This window comes from Onychomys torridus, chromosome 12, assembly GCF_903995425.1.
Source record: "Onychomys torridus chromosome 12, mOncTor1.1, whole genome shotgun sequence".
NCBI lineage: Eukaryota > Metazoa > Chordata > Mammalia > Rodentia > Cricetidae > Onychomys > Onychomys torridus.
The window spans coordinates 3189884-3206171 of NC_050454.1; positions in this window are offsets into that span (position 1 = coordinate 3189884).

Here is a 16288-nt window from a genome sequence, read left to right on the forward strand (position 1 = left end):
GCCCCTTACATACCCTGTGGGAGTGGTCTTGAGTCTCTCTGGGGGAGGAGCTGTGTTTGGCAGGCTTTGAAGGGGCGGGAAAGAGATGGGGAGGGGAGCCAAGATCTTCCACCAGACTCCTTCCAAACATTAGTGTGTGTGTGAGTGTGTGTGTGTGTGTGTGTGTGTGTGTGTGTGTGTGTGTGTGCCTGCCGTGCACGCCACCAAACACGTGGAGGTTGGAGGGCACTCTGTGGAGTGGGCCCTTTCCTTCCTCCTATTTGTGTTCCAGGGATCAAACTCTGGTGGGCAGGGTTGGAAATCACCTTTACTTGCTGAGCCATCTCTCAGTCCCTAATTCTTGCTTTTGGTTACAAGCCTGACATGTCCTTTGGTCTTGGTCAGAGGCCAAGAATGCCAGGAGGGAGCTCTGGCTTCTCATCGGGTTTGTCCTTATTTTTTCTGCCTCTGACAGAACCTAAATGAGCACTGAGAAACTATAAATGAACATTTGACCAAAAGTAAGAGGCATCTAGACATTACTGGTGAGACAGCTGGACCAACCAGCCATATCCCAATGCTGCAGAAAGCCCTAGACTAGCAACTCCTCCTCACTCCTGCTCTTCACCAGCTCTCTTTTTCTTAAGAACCTACATAAAATCCTAGCATAAAGCTCTATAATCACTCCATTTTCTGTAATTTTTTTAAATTGCTTTTTCAAGACAGGGTTTCTCTGTGTAGTCCTGGCTGTCCTGGAATTCACTCTGTAGACCAAACTGGCCTCAAACTCACAGAGATCTGCCTGGCTCTGACTCCTGAGTGCTGGGATTAAAGGCATGTGCCACCACTGCCCAGCTAAGGGCACAAGTTTTTAAAACAACCTGAGGACCATGTACCCACACAGAATTTTGAGGTGATATTGTGTTCCCCAAAACACTGTGCACCCTAATAAACTTATCTGGGGTCAGAGAACAGAACAGCCACTAGATATAGAGGCCAGAAAATAGTGGCACACACTCCTTTAATCCTATCACTTGGAGGGCAGAGATCCATCCGGATCTCTGTGAGTTTAAAGCCTCATTGGAAACAGCCAGGCATGGTGGTGACTCACGCCTTTAATCCCAGGAAGTGAACCTTTAATCCCAGGAAGTGATGGCAGAAAGCAGAAAGGTATATAAGGCATGAGGACCAGGAACTAGAGATGGTTAAGCTTTTAGGCTTTTGAGCAGCACAGTTCAGCTGAGAGGCATCCAGTCTGAGGAAACAGGATCAGCTGAGGAATTGGCAAGGTGAGGAAGCTGTGGCTTGTTCTGCTTCTCTGATCTTCCAGCATTCCCCCCAATACCTGGCTTCAGGTTTGATTTTATTAATAAGACCTGTTAAGATACTTGCTACAGAGTTTGGCCCTCTAAAAGACCTACATTTTGGCCTTTCAGCCTTCAAAACAGAGCTAAATTAAACACTTTTTTTGTTTTGTTTTTGTTTTTCAAGATAGGGTTTCTCTGTGTAGTTTTGGTGTCTGTCCTGGATCTCACTCTGTAGACCAGGCTGGCCTTGAACTCACAGAGATCTGCCTGGCTCAGCCTCCTGAGTACTTGGATTAAAAGCATGCACCACCACTGCCCGGCTCTCAAACACCTTTTTATGAAAAAAAAAAAAAAAAAAAACTTTAAATAGAACGTTCTAGAGAATATTGTAGTCAATGGACAAGCATGAGCATTAGTCCTCAAATTCAGCCAGGCAGAGGGGCACACACCTGTAATCTTAAGACTCGAGTGGACTGCCCAGAGTTCAAGACCAGTCTGAATTACATAGTAGATTCCAGCCAAGCCTGGGCTACAGTGTGAGGCCTTGCCTCAAAAGACCAAGACCTGAACCAGAAGAAAACACTCAGAACCTCTACAGCTCAGCTTTGCTTCAAGATTGAGTGATCACTCTGATTCATTCATTAACCCACCCATTTGATCATCATTTGCTCATCAGCTGCCCTGCATCTTCAATTCTGCAATCCATGTTTTAGCAGTGGGGGTGGGAGTGCATTTGTGGCTTTCTCCCTCACCCCGTGTGTTTCCTCACTGAAGTGGTCCATTGGCTAAGGATGATATGGCGCCTTCTAAGTTTTTGGCTACATTTATGACACGCCCAGAGTTGAAGTAGCCATCTAACCGTTTGGCTCCAGAGCATCTGCCCAGGGTGAGGGCAGGGAGCTGGAGGTGAGGCCTGGCAAGAACCGTGAGAAATGAGAACAGAAGAGCTCTCAGCTCAGGTGTATCCTCAGGGTTAACGCTCTCCATGCCATACATAATTGTCTTATTTGCTATTCTTCTGGTGGTGAATGACTTGTATTTGTTTTGTTCTTTTGAGACAGGAGCCCAGGCTGACCTTGAATTTCCTGTATAGCAAGGATGACCTTCAATACCCGATCCTCCAGCCTCCACCTCCCCACCTGCTCTCAGGTGTTCTGGGACAAAACTTTTTCTGGGGAGATGTAACACACAGGTCTACTCACCCCAGACAGGGAGCCCAAGACAGATACCACCAAAGTCCAACTTGGTGAACCATGACTTTTATTGGGGTTACTTACAGGAGTGTGGATGAGGAGTTACTTATGGGAGCAGAAATGACTCAAAGACAGCTGCATTACTAAAGCCCACCCCAGCATGGGTGACAACTCAGAGAAGCTGGGAACCTGGAGCACACTGCACACAGCCTGCAGGCAGCTGGGCAGGTTGAACAGATTCTTTTCCAAGTGACCTACCTCTTCTTGGCAGTTGGTCTGGTCTCAGAGTTTGCAGCTTGGCTTGTCTGAGTGTGTCTTCTTTGCAGCTCAGTTGAGCTCCCTCTGAGAGGGACTCTGGGTGTTTATTGTTTACTCTGGTATGGGAGGGGCCTAGTGAATCTGGTCAGTTTCAGGAACTTCCTGGAGTTGTTTTGAGTTGTTTACCTTCCTGCTCAAGGAGCTTCTCTGTAGGATGGGATGTGTCAATTTCAGAAGAAACTGTCACACAATAGGTTAACCCTACTCCACTTGCTCAGTGATCTTGTCTTCTTCTCACCAACCCCCCACTCCTGGCAAATAAGTGATCAATAAATGTTGATTGAGCAAGATAGTAAATAAAGTCAATTGCATAGCAATTTATTAGGTTTTGGTTCAATCCCTAGCACCACATAAACCAGACATGGTGGTGCACCCCTGTACTCCCAGGACTCAGGTGGTGGAGGCAGGAAGACCAGAAGTTCTAGGTAGTTACTGGCTACACAGCAAGTGTGAGCATGCCTGGAATACATAACGAAGGACACTAGCCCCACTGGAACACACGGCTCTGGCAGGCCTTGCCCTTCTCCCTGTCCCCTCTGCCTTGTCTGTCTCCCCTCTATCCAGAGGCAGTCCTTGGTCCCTCTGGGACCAACACCCTTTTCTTCTTTCCCTTGTCCCCTTCCCCATCTCCCTCATCCCCTATCTTGTTACCACCACATCCTAGCCCATTCTAACACAGGCCTTCCCCTTTCTTCCTCTTAAAAATCACCCCTGCAAGGTCATTTGCTGCCTGAGTCAGAAAGCGGCCACTTTAACTTTTCTTCCTGGCTTAACATAGGAAACTGTGAAAACTGGTGTTTGGATGCGGTTTGTGCCTCATCCAGGGTCCAGGAGGAATTGCTGTACAGGGTTCTCCATCATAAAAGACTCTGTCTCTAAAAGTCACAAAAAATAAAGAGAAACAAAGGTTGGGATTGCAGGGATGGTAAAAATAGCAACTAAAACTTTAAGGGCCAGGGGTGTTCTACTTCTGCAGAGGCAGGGGACCCTGACTTCCCTAACACATGTTCCTAGGAGCAAGCAAGAGCAGGGATGGTAGTACAGGGTGCTCTCATTGGTTTTAATAAAGGGCTAAATGGCTAATAGCTACACAGATAGCGGTTAGGCCCCACAGGAAAGTTTGCCTGCAGGGAGATCATGGCTTGGGATCCAACTCAGTAGAAGGCCTTCAAGACGGCAAGCAGCCTTTCTGCAGACATTTCGGTTTTGGGGATCGTCCTTCCCAGTGCTACTTTAAGCACTCAGCACAGGAATTAGGTCTAGATGCATTGCTAAAGTTGGAAAAAGAAACCCAAACTAAACTAAAAATAGGTGATTTATTACTCATCTGGGTGGGCCATGTGGGAAGAATGGCTGTGATCCCTTAAATAACTCTCATGTTCAGCAGGATGGTGTGTGGCTTCTTACTATTTGGGACAAGGCAGGGGCAGTCATAGGCCAACTTCCTCTGCTCTATAAGAGCGTAAGTACTTTCAGGATGATCAGCCAGGCTTTACAGAGGCTGCAAGATCATCTGCTTTAGGGACCTCATACAGCAGGCAGGGAAAAGAACTTCATGTTTTAATCTAAGACATTTGAAGGTGGCCAGGGATAGGGGTGCTTTTAATCTTGGCACTCAGGGTTGCACTCTGTGAATTCCGAGCTAGCCTGGTCAATGTGGTAGGTTCAAGGTCACAGGCCAGAGAGCTACAGAGTGAGACCCTGTCTCAGAGAGAGAGAGAGAGAGAGAGAGAGAGACCCAATTAGTCTCCAGGCCAAAGAGACAACGGCTTCTTTAGGGAGCATTGTAGGGTTTCTACTAGAGAAGACTGCTTGGGCATGGATTTAAGACAATCGAAAGTCTTTACTAGCTGGCCAATGACTACACTGGATGTTTAGGATCCCAGTATAGCCCCCAAGTCTTTCTCAGGGTGAGCTCTTAAGCACAAAAATCATATCCTGGGTTGATATACTTTAGTTAACAAGAACAGTTAGCCAGAAGGAGTAGTCAGAAGCCAAAATCAAGGTTAGTACTTTTAGAGACTTTCTCTGAACTATGGACTCGGATGGGTTGGCCTTTGTTTTCATCTTGATAGGTGGTGCTGTCTACATGCTGAGTTTTATGGCCTCAGTGGTACTTTCATCATGGAGTCAGCTGTGCTGAGGTCTGGGGACCTGTTACAGGAGCGATTTAGGCTACAGACTTGGGGACCCAAGAGACCACACAGGTAGAAATGGAGCCATGCCACACAGTGAGCACGAGCAGATAGCCTCTCATGTTTGGACACGGGTGGTGGCAGAGACAGAAGGAAGGAGGTTTTGCTACATACCCATGGTTGTCCTAGAATTTGCTTTGTAGACTTGTACTTGAGGCAATCCTTACATCTATTTCCCTAGTGCTGGCGTTATGGTGTGAGCCACTAACCTCTGCTAAGAAGAGTGTCGCTGGAGACTCTAGAATCCTTCCCAGAATCCCCAGCTATGGAGTCAGATAATCCTGGCTTTCGTTGCTAAGTGCAGTGAAGTTGGTCAAGTTCTTTGACCCCTGAGTCCTTGCCTCCTCACAAGGACTGTAGGGAAAGCCAAATGCAGAGAGGATGAAAAGCCCTTTGTATGATACTTGTCAGAAGGAAGTGATGGAGAAACAGGACCATTCTTGCCCCAAACTCCTTCATAGCCCTCCACCCCACCCAGAGTTCTGATGTGACATGACCTGACCTACTCCCCATGATCAACCTTGACCTCCCCACTGCCTTAACCGCCTGTGTCTAGTCCTTACCACTTCCGGGTGCCTGCCACTAGATGGCAGGACAGGTCTAGCTGAGAAAGAATGGCTTGAACCTCATTCCAGGTAGACTTTTTCCCAGGGATTTTTGGGGAACAGAGTCAAAGGAGATATGTAGAGCATATTATAGACCTTTGGGTCTCTTGTTTCTAGGCTCTCAATCACCTCCATGGCCTGGAATCTTCTCTGGGTCTGGCACTAGACTAAGAGTGTGGCTAATGTGGAAGTCCCAGGAGAGGGAACTGCTTATTGCAAAGTCTCTATCTAGCACTCTCTCAGCCCACACAGAAGGCGCCTTCAGGAGGATAAGCCTCCAGTATGGAGAGAGGGCTTCATGGCCCTGCCTCTGGGCTCAGAACACAGAATGGGAACTGGGCTCTTTGCTTTATTGTTGTGGGGCCTGCTACAGCTACGATCTCCACCCTCTTCCATCCCAGGCACCCCGGAATTTGATAGCGGCTGTGCAGAGACACTTTTAGAAAGAAAGCAGCTGAGCAGCCCTCCACCTGGGCAGCCCTCCACCTGGGCTTGCTCTGGCAACATGAGGCTCCTTAAGAAAACAAATAGAGAGACAACAGCATGGGCTTTTATGATTGGCCTTGGAACTCTGTTTATCCCAGGCTGGCCGAGTGAGGACTGTGGGTATCATGTGGGAAGTGGCCTGATCAGGAGAAGGAGTCACAACAGGATGGCAGAACCTGCTCTTTGGCGGAAATGTGGGCCTATGACCACGGGGCTGCAGGGGCTGGGCTGCAGGGGCTGGGCAGCTGCAGCTCCTGTCTGTGTCATGACAAAGGACAAGCCCTTGGCCATGGTGGAAGAGGAGGAGCCATGGGACAGCTACTCATTTGTGGTCTGCATTTCAGGTCAGCCTCTTCTCTTTCAGCATGAGTGTGTGTGCCGGCAAAGACTTGGGAGACAGTGTCTGCTCTTCCTGGCACACAGCTGGGCCTCACTTCCTAGTGCATTCTGAAGGGAACTGCAGCTGTGTGACTTACAGATGCTCCACGGATGAGAAACGGTGCAGGATGCTGGTAGGCCTGTGCACTGCTCCATCATCTTCCCTGGCTCTGGACTGATGCATACAGAAAGTTACATTAGGGAACAGTGGCCCCAGCTACCTAAATTCCATCTTGAAGATAACCCCCACACCCACACACACACAAAAGGCATCTCTTTAAGGGGCTGCGGTGATGGTTCATCAGTTAAGAACATGTTCTGTTCTTCCAGAGGACCCGAGTTTGGTTCCCAGCACCGGCATCAGGCAGTGTATCCACTGGTGACTCCAGATCCAGGGCAAACCAATGCTTCTGGCCCCTCAGCAAGCGCTTGCCCTCAGGTGTTTCATGTACAAATGCACAACTGAAAATAGTAAAAATTTAAAAAAAAAAAATCACGCAGATTAGAAATACCTACTTTGAACTTTATTTGAGCCAGAAATAAATTTCCATAGTACTAAATTTGCAATTTGCATTATGCTTTGTTTATTACAATGATTCTCATTGCCAATATATTAGCCTATGCCTATTTTACAAAGAGGGAAAGGGTTCAGGTAGGTCAAGAAATTTGCATAAGGTCACACAACTAAAAGTAACTCGCTTGAATGAACCTGATTCTCCAGCTCTCAAGCCCAAATCCTCCATAGCAACAAGAAGGATCAGTTCTACAATGCCTAGGCTGAGATTTCTCTCCCTATTGCAAATCACCTCTCCATGCAATGGGAACCTCAGTTGCAAACCAGAGAGAGGAAAGACTCCAGGACCCCACTCTATACTAAGCTGCTCAGGGAGAAACCTGAGCATCACCACCACCACCCCAGTATCTTTCTGGGAACCATGTAGGGTTGTGGGCAGAGCAAGCTGCAGGGCCCGGGTTCACCCTCAGGAGCCTGAAAGCTCTGAAGAGCTTTTGATCCCTTGTGACACTCCTGCTGGTCCTCTGTCCATTATCATCTGTGTCCCTCCAATCTGGTCTCAGAGGTGAACTCTGTGAACCACCCAAAGAGGCCACTGCTACCTCTTTGTTCAGGGACAATGGCTTGGTAACAAAAGAAAATCAGATGCAGGTGAAGGTTTATTTTTAACATTTCTGAGGCTGAATGGGGATTTAACATGAAAATCAGAGTTTTGCTGCCCTTGATTTCCAAAAGTGGCTCTCGGGTGCTTTGGGCCAGCCAGAACTCCAGTGTGCTTGGATCCTTTCCAGGGGCTATGGGCAGGGGTGGGGTGGGGTAGACACTGTCGTTTTCCTGGGCCTTCTTTTGGCAAGAAATAGACGTTTGGAAGTTGGGAATGTAGCTCAGTTGTTAGTGTATTCTTAGCCATGCCTGTAATTTAAGATCATTCTTGGCCATATAACAATTTTGAGGTCAGCCTAGGCTTTGTGGGACCTATCTTAAAAATAAATAAGTAAGTAAGTAAAAATAAATAAATAAATAAATAAATAGATAACGTTTCTTTTTGTTTGGAGTTTGAGTTGAGCTTGCTTGTCCTCCTTGATGTGATCAGTTTAGGAAGCCAGGCTGCTCAGGCTACCTCTATATCTACTTCTTTACATTTCAATCAAATCAGACTGATACTTGAATTCAAATGTGTAATGAAGGGGAGATTTGTTGGGCACAAAAGCAAGTGACTTTAGTTAGAGTTGGGAGGCTGAGGCAGGAGGGTTGTACATTTAAGTGTATTCTGCTTAGGAAAAAAGCCCCCAAACCAATCAACCAACCAAACAAAACACAACAAAAAGAAAAAGGACCATTCTTTGAAACACTCAGCCAATTCCTTGGCCTTACTCTTTTCTTGGTCCCTGTGGAAGGTCATGGGTTGGCCTCGGGTGCATGTGCACTCCAGCTGGGGTGCCTGGGAGCTGCTGCAGGTAAGTTACCTGCCAAAGATGTAACCCTCTTTTGGCTTACCTCACTGGCTCATCATCAGCTGTGCTCGATGAAGGGGGCGTCAGCTCAGAGCTGTTCCTCAGTGGCAGATTGCAACACTGCTCCAAAGCTTATTGGCTGTCCATTGCCCTGCCCTGTGGTGTGTCAGCATTCATTTTCTTTTCTTTCTTTCTTTCTTTCTTTCTTTCTTTCTTTCTTCCTTCCTTCCTTCCTTCCTTCCTTCCTTCCTTCCTTCCTTTCTTTCTTTCTTTCTTCCTTCCTTCCTTTCTTCTTTTTAAAGATTATATATAATATATATACATAATACATAATATTATATGAGTGTCTATCAGAAGAGGGCATCAGATCCCACCATAGATGGCTGTGAGCCACTGTGTGGTTTCTGCAAATTGAACTCAGGGCTTTAGGAGGAGCAGCCGGTGCTCTTAACCACTGAGCTGTCTCTTTAATCTCCTGAACATTCATTTTCTTTTCCCTGGTTTTTGCCATATTTGGGGTGAGGTGGGGGGAGTGGGAGATCATCTAGTGCTGGCTTTCTCCCAAGAACAACAGCTACATTTTTCATATCTGGATCCGGAAATGAGAAGTTACAAACTCATGGTATCCACGATTGCAATAGAATGTTTCAAGGAAATAAAACAATTACTAGAAATGATAAAAAAGAATGGCTTGCTCGTCTTTTTGGACGTAAAGCTCAAGTGGCCTGATCGGAAATAATTGCCCCCCTCCCACTTTCTTTCCAATCTTGCACCAGCAAGTTTGGGCAGGGCGTGGCCTGAGAAGGACGGGGAGGGAGGAGAAGGCAGCCTTTCCTCTTCACCTAGTAAATGCGCTTTGCCTTGCTCATATTGGGTGTCTTTGTTTGGAAAGTGGAAAAGATGGGGCAGTGGCGGGAAGGGAAGTGTTGGGTAAGGCATAGAGTGGAAAAGCATGTCTGAGTAGGCCCGAGGGCAGGCCGAGGGCAGGCCGAGGGCAGGCTTTAAGGCTAGCCCTCTCAGATGGGGAGGGCAGCGACTTAGAACAGACAGTCTGGGAACTGAACCCTCCTTGCCATCATCTCTGCCCTCCAGCAGCTCTGCGGTCCTCTGACTGGTCCTCTCGGACTGGTCCTGGGCTTCTGGATGGAGGGATTGGTAGTCCCCGAATTCCTGTCCCTGGCTAGCAGCACTTACTCCATGTACCCCAAAGGCCCCCATTTTCATCAGCAGCAGCTCCTATAATACTCAACATGGGTGAACTCAAGGCCATACCTCTCACACTGCAATTTTTTTTTTTTCTGCTTCTTGGCTTCTCCTCCTTCTCCTCCTCCTTCTCCTCCTCCCTCTCCTCCTTCCCCTCCTCCTCCTCCTCCTCCTCCTCCTGCTCCTCCTCCTCCTCCTGTCCTTTTGAGATAGTCTCACTATGTAGCCATGGCTGATCTAGGATTTACTCTGTAGACTAAGCTGGCCTTGAACCTGTAACTATGCTTCTGTCTTCTTCCTCAGGGCTGTGACTAAGTGCTTTTGAGCCCGCACACCCAGCCTGTTCTCTCACTTAAAAAATTAACCCTTTGAAAATTTCATGCAATTATTTGATCATATTTACACTCCATTCCTTCCTGATCCACTACCTATGTACCCCCAGCTTCCTGTCCTTTTTCTTTTTAGTAACTCATTGGCTTCATTTGTGCTGCTCACATACTTCTGGATGTGGTGCCATCTGCTGGAGCATGGCTAGCTCACCCATAGGCACAGCATTCCAGAAAACAGACTCTCCCTCCCCAAAAGCTGTCTACTGGTTATGGCTTCTCAGTTAGAGGTGAGAGCTCAAGAACTTGTTTTCACTCCATGCTAGAGTGTTGACGGGCTTGATCTCAGGCAAGCCTTGAGCAGACAGTCTCAGCTGCTAGGAGTTCACGGGTGCAGGGCTTCACCCTCTCACCCCCCTCCTCTTCTTTTCTTTTCAAGACAAAGTTTCTCTGTTTCTAGCCCTGGCTGTCCTAGAACTCACTCTGTGGACCAGGCTCGAACTCACAGAGATCCGCCTGCCTCTGCCTCTGCCTCTGCCTCTGCCTCCCAAGTGCTGGGATTAAAGGTGTGCGCCACCACCAACTGACTCAACTCTGTTTTAACAAGGACTTTGCCTGAGCACAGGAGTGGAGTCAACACTGATTCTTCTGTTATTTCCACGTCTTTCATCATAAAGTCTTTTACATTTTCTTGTGGTTTGAACCTGAAGGAAGTACTGCTTTTGTGACCATTTGTAGAAGAACGAACTGAGGCTTGCTTGGTAGGCTGCAGGGCAGAATCTGGGCTGAGGCCTGAGCAGTGTGGCTCCAGAACCGACACATGGGACCGTGAGTCCATTGCATATCGGTCAGCCAGCCCACATGGATCTTAGTCGCTTTGCCACACGCCCCAAGCACGCCCACCCATTTCCCCCTTGGGAATGCAGTTCTCTTTCTTATACCACCCTTGTTTCTGACAGAGGCTCCCTCCCCCAAGAGAAGGAAATGGGATCTGGACTTAGTTCTCTGTTTAAGTCTCACTTTCCATCTGTCAAACCCCTCATCGTCATTGTCGACTCTCAGTTCCCCCATGTCTCGGTGGCACATCGCTGTCTCCCTCCCAGCCATCCTGAGCACAGATGCCTGTGAATGTCCTTTGCAAGCTTTCCAGATGCAAACAAACCCCTTTGGTGTCTTAAAGCAAGGGTACTTCTATGCCGTCTGCGTTTCAGCAAGGCTTGCTCACACATTCTCTTGAGCAACTGCCTCTTTCAAACCTCAGCGTCCTCTTCTGGGGCGCAGACAGAACACACCTGCTTTATAGGTCTGTTGGGGGAATTAAACACAACAGTGTTTTTTTAAAAAGTGGACAAAAAGTGCACATTGTGTGTTCTTCAGCCCTTGGTCTTTCTTCAACTGCTGGTAAAACGTTATTTCTACCTCTTGTTAGAAAGGGAATAGTCCGAGATCACAGCTTCCCACACCCCCCATTCTCTGAGTGAAGAACATTTGTCTCCTGGTTTAATTCCGCATTAACAGTGTGCTATTTGTTTATCAAAGAAAGACACCACGCAGGTTCCCTTTTGTCGTCCCTGTGGCCCCTGCACCAACAGCCCCAAGCCATTTCTGAAGCGGCAGAAGATTTTGCAGACTGAGCCGCTCTGTGACCCCTGGAGTGCTTGTTCAGCTGAAATTCCTCGTGTCTGGCACAGGCCTTCTCGTTTGACTTTGGCAGCGCACGCACCAGGGAGAGAAAAAAGCTGGGTTAGTGTTAGGGCTGGGATTAGAACAGATCATACCGTTAACACTTCTCTCTTTGCTAACTATATGAAGTTCAAGAAAAGCTTTCTGGGGAATGGCACCGGTTCATTTGCCAAAAGCTGAGATGGGCCAAGGAAGATGTAGTCAGCATTTGGAACTGCCTTGCCTTAGAATTTGACAGCCACGGTGGGGGAGAAGAATCTGCTGGGGAGCGGGCGACCATGTGGGTAGTGTGTGGAAGGAATTTGGAAGGATTCAAGACGCGGAACAGGCTTGGCTCCTGGCACTGCCACCCCCACAATGTCTCTCAAGCCATCTCTCTCTCTTCTAGCACAGAACCCTGTCCAGGTCCTCGTCACCCTCACCAACCAGAGCTATAATTTCGGATGCATCTCCTTGTGCCCTTGTCTGTCCTAAAACCTGATCCCAGTTTTTATGAAGGCTGTTCAAGCTTCCCCAGTGCTTCTCAAGTCAAGGTGTCACCTTTTAGCACAGTGTTCAAGCCCTCCCCCCACCCCCGAGAAGCCATTCTACCTTCTCTCATGTCATCCTTCATTTTCTCCGAAGACTCGACCTCCAGCCAGCTAGGTCCATGCCATCCTCCAGATGTGACACAGCATGCCCATTTTAGCTGATCTACTCTGGTGCCTTTGCCCAGATTGCTCCGTGTCTGTGCTTGTCCTCTGGGGCCAGGTTCAAATATTGCCTCTTCTGCAAAGCTTTTCTCAGCTCCTCCAGGCAAAGCTCACACCCATTGGTCTACTCTTCAGACTCACGTACTGCGCTTGTGTGTGTCAATAAGGGACCGTGGGGACAAGAATATGCCTTATTCATATTATGCACCTTCTACTTTGTGCCAACTGTCTTGCTCAGCATATGTTACTTTATTTATTTATTTACTTAGCAGGCTGATGGGACAAACTCCCATGATGCCAGGAAAGAGCCAGAGCAGTAGGCTGAGTGTATGACTGTGTCAAGCTCACTGATTCTGTCCACACAGGGTATGGGTTTTGCCTCTGAGTTCATCATGGGTAGCTACTCACTGTGAGCGTGTCTGTCTTTAAGAGTATCTCAGTTGGCAAGCTTTTCAGCCCAATTAAGTTTCTTGTATTAGTTACTTTTCTGGTCACATCATGTCCACAGTCATGAATGTTATCCTTCAACTCACTTTCTCCTTTTTATTTATTCCAGGACTCCAGACCATGGGGTGGTGACACCTACATTCAGGGTGGGCCTTTCTGGAAACACCTTCACGATTACTCCAAGAAATGTGACTAGTCAAGTTGACACTGAAGATTGGTCATGACACTCACAAGAGTTATCTTCATTGCATGGCAGATCCTCCAGGACTCAGGGGGACATTCTCATTGTGATAATGAACCTGACATGGAGGTCTTAGTGGACGAGAGTCATATACCAGCCATGAAGCTTGATAGGTTCTGGTAAGTCAGCATCAAGGTAGGCTTTCTGAAGGAGGTGATTGTGGAACCAAATATTAAAGGTTAGGTTGAGGTGGCAGCTGTAATGGCCATGGGTATTCAGAACTGGAAGATCACTGGTGGAGTGGAAGGGAGGGATCCATCAGTGGGGAGGATGCTGGCATGTGAGATGGTTTTGGAAGTTAGACATAGAAATAGGATACTGCTGTGGGATGTCATTCTGTATGCTGTGAATATGTGTTGATCTGATTGGTTGATAAATAAAATGCTGATTGGCCAGTAGCCAGGCAGGAAGTATAGACAGGGCGAGCAGATGGGGAGAATGCTTCGAAGAGGAAGACTGAGTCAGGCGTCGCCAGCCAGACACCGAGAAGGCAAGATGACAAGGCAGAACTGAGAAAAGTTACCAAGCCATGTGGCTAAACATAGATAAGAGTTATGGGTTAATTTAAGTGTAAGAGCTAGTCACTACTAAGCCTGAGCTAATGGCCAAGCAGATATAACTAATATCAGCTTCTAAGTGATTATTTTATAAGTGGCTGCAGGACCACAGGGCTGGGCAGGCTGGAGAAACTTTCCGACTACAGGATACAGCCTGGAGAAACATCTGGGCAGAGGAACAGTGTGAGAAAATGCCCAGAAAGTAGCAGCTTGCTGTAATGATCATCTCCAAGAAGGTTATTACCAGGCTGTTAAGAGATACACTGTGAGAGAAGTGGGATTGGAGAGAGGCAGTAGTCTGGGTCAGGGAGGGTCTCCATGTCTCCTGAGAGTTAATTTAGAATGACATGGTAAAACTTGCATTCTGTCCAGGTTCCAACAATCTTTACCTACAGCGAGCTCCACAGACTTGGAGACAGGGATGCCTACCTACCTCTGTATTAACTAGAAAAGTTCAGCAGGTTGCTTCTTTCTTTTCTGGTTCCATGCTGGTATGATCAAACTAACTCACCTAGTAGCAAAGGGAGGAATTTAGGTAATCTGGGGCCCCACCATGCAGACATGCTGTCCAAGAACAAAGAGTGCTTTCTATCTAGAAAAATAGTCAGTAGACATTCCTCCTCTGGAGGAACAGCCTGCACATTCCCTTCCTTGCTGGGTGTTCTTAGAAAGTGAAATTCTACACTTGGAGCCATTCTGATGGGCTAGGGGCATGCTGGGAATTGAGAGGCTCCTGGCCTCCCCCAAATTAGCCGGAGTCTTATGCTATCATCCGCAGGAGAGAATTGTGATATTGCCTATTAGCCTCCTCCTGAGCTCAGAGGTTGGTCCAGCCATTGTCTCTCTGTTCCTTAGTCCCAGGCTTTGCCAGAGATGAGTGTCTGTTAGAATGTGTGACTCCTGACCTGGCTGGTAAACATGTCAGTCCTGGAGATCTTGGCTTCCATGCAAGATACACAAGAAGGGCTCTGGAGCCACCTTGTCCCTTTCTGGGTTGACTCCAATTTCAGTAGGTCTTGAGCTTTGTGATTCCAAGTTGTTCCTAGCTCCACAAGGCTACCTATTTAGTTGGTGTCTAATGAGAAATGGGCAATTATTCTTTCTCAGGACCTTTAGCAAAAGCCTCATAATGCACCCTTTCATCAGGTTCTGCACCCATTTCTGAGCCAACCATGCTGCGATGGCGGAAGGAGCTGATGAGCTTGGGGCTGGGTACCCTGCTCCAATGTTAAACTATTACTAGTATCTTGAGTGCTTTCCTGGCTGCCGTGACAAAATGCCTGACTAAAGTACCTTTGGAAGACCATGGTATTTACCTCGGACTCATCATTGGAGGGTGCTGGCCGCCACACTGGGGAAGGCAGCAAGAGCAAGAGCAGCTTTAGCTGCGGCGGAGGATCATGAGGCATGGCCACATCTCACCCAGAGTCAGGGAGTAGAGACTGATGAACGCTGCTGCTGAGTTCACTGCCTACGTTTTTTCCCCTTTTTATCCAGGTCAGGTCCTCAGCCCACAGAATGGTCCTGCCTACATTCAGGGTGGGCCTTCCCTTCTCAGTTCATCCTCTCTGAAACCATTCTTCTAGGTAATTCTAAACCAAGTTGACAATGAAATTGAAGCATCTCAGACAGCTCCTTCCGCCATCGCAGCATGGTTGGCTCAGAAATGGGTGCAGAACCTGATGAAAGGCAGTAGTGCATTATGAGGCTTTTGCTAAAGGTCCTGAGAAAGAATAATTGCCCATTTCTCATAGACACCAACTAAATAGGTAGCCTCGTGGAGCTAGGAACAACTTGGAATCACAAAGCTCAAGACCGACTAAAATTGGAGTCAAACCAGAAAGGGACAAGGTGGCTCCAGAGCCCTTCTTGTGTATCTTGCATGGGAGCCAAGATCCCCAGGATTGACGTGCTGACCTGCCTGGCCAGGAGTCCCACATTGGAGCCACAGACTGGAGGCTGGGTAGGGAATGGAGTTGTGGTTACCTGCCCATTAACAGAAACCGGTAACAGAAGGAAGTAAAGTCAGATGGTAGGGGTCTTGTGGAGCATGGTGGCACACACTTGTAATCCTGGCACTTGGGAAACAGAAGCAGAAGAATCAGTTGAAGGCCATTCTCAGCCACACAGCAAGTTTGAGACCAGCCCCAACTACATGGGATTCTATTTCAAAAATGTGGAAAAGACAACAGGGTCCTAATTGTAATCTACGGCAACCCAAGTGAAGTTTGGGGCCAGAGAGGAAGGAATGTTGATGGGATGAGCAGCTGAACAGACTTGGAGACAGCTTCTGAATCCTGGGGGATCTCTCAAGTGACTCCATGATGAAACTGGAGGTTGTGTTGGTTGTAACTACTGCCTTTGCCTGTCTTACTCTTGAATATTGTAAATGATCTACCCCAGTGATTGGGCCAAGCCAATCATGATGTCTAAGCAATAAAAGCAGAATGGGGAAAAGGCTCAGCTCTTGGTGACATTGTTCAGCACCTGTAGCATACAGTCCTGGAGACACCTCACCTCAGGTCAGGGGAGATTCTGTTATTGCCATGTACATTGCTTCTTTTCTAAGTTCCAATTCTGATTTAATTTATCTCTCTGTGTGTATGTGTGCATGCACACGCATATCTGTGTGTTTGAGTGCTGGTATCTGAGGATCCCTGGAACTGGAGTTAGAGGCAGTTATAATATGACATGGCTGCTGGGAACAGAA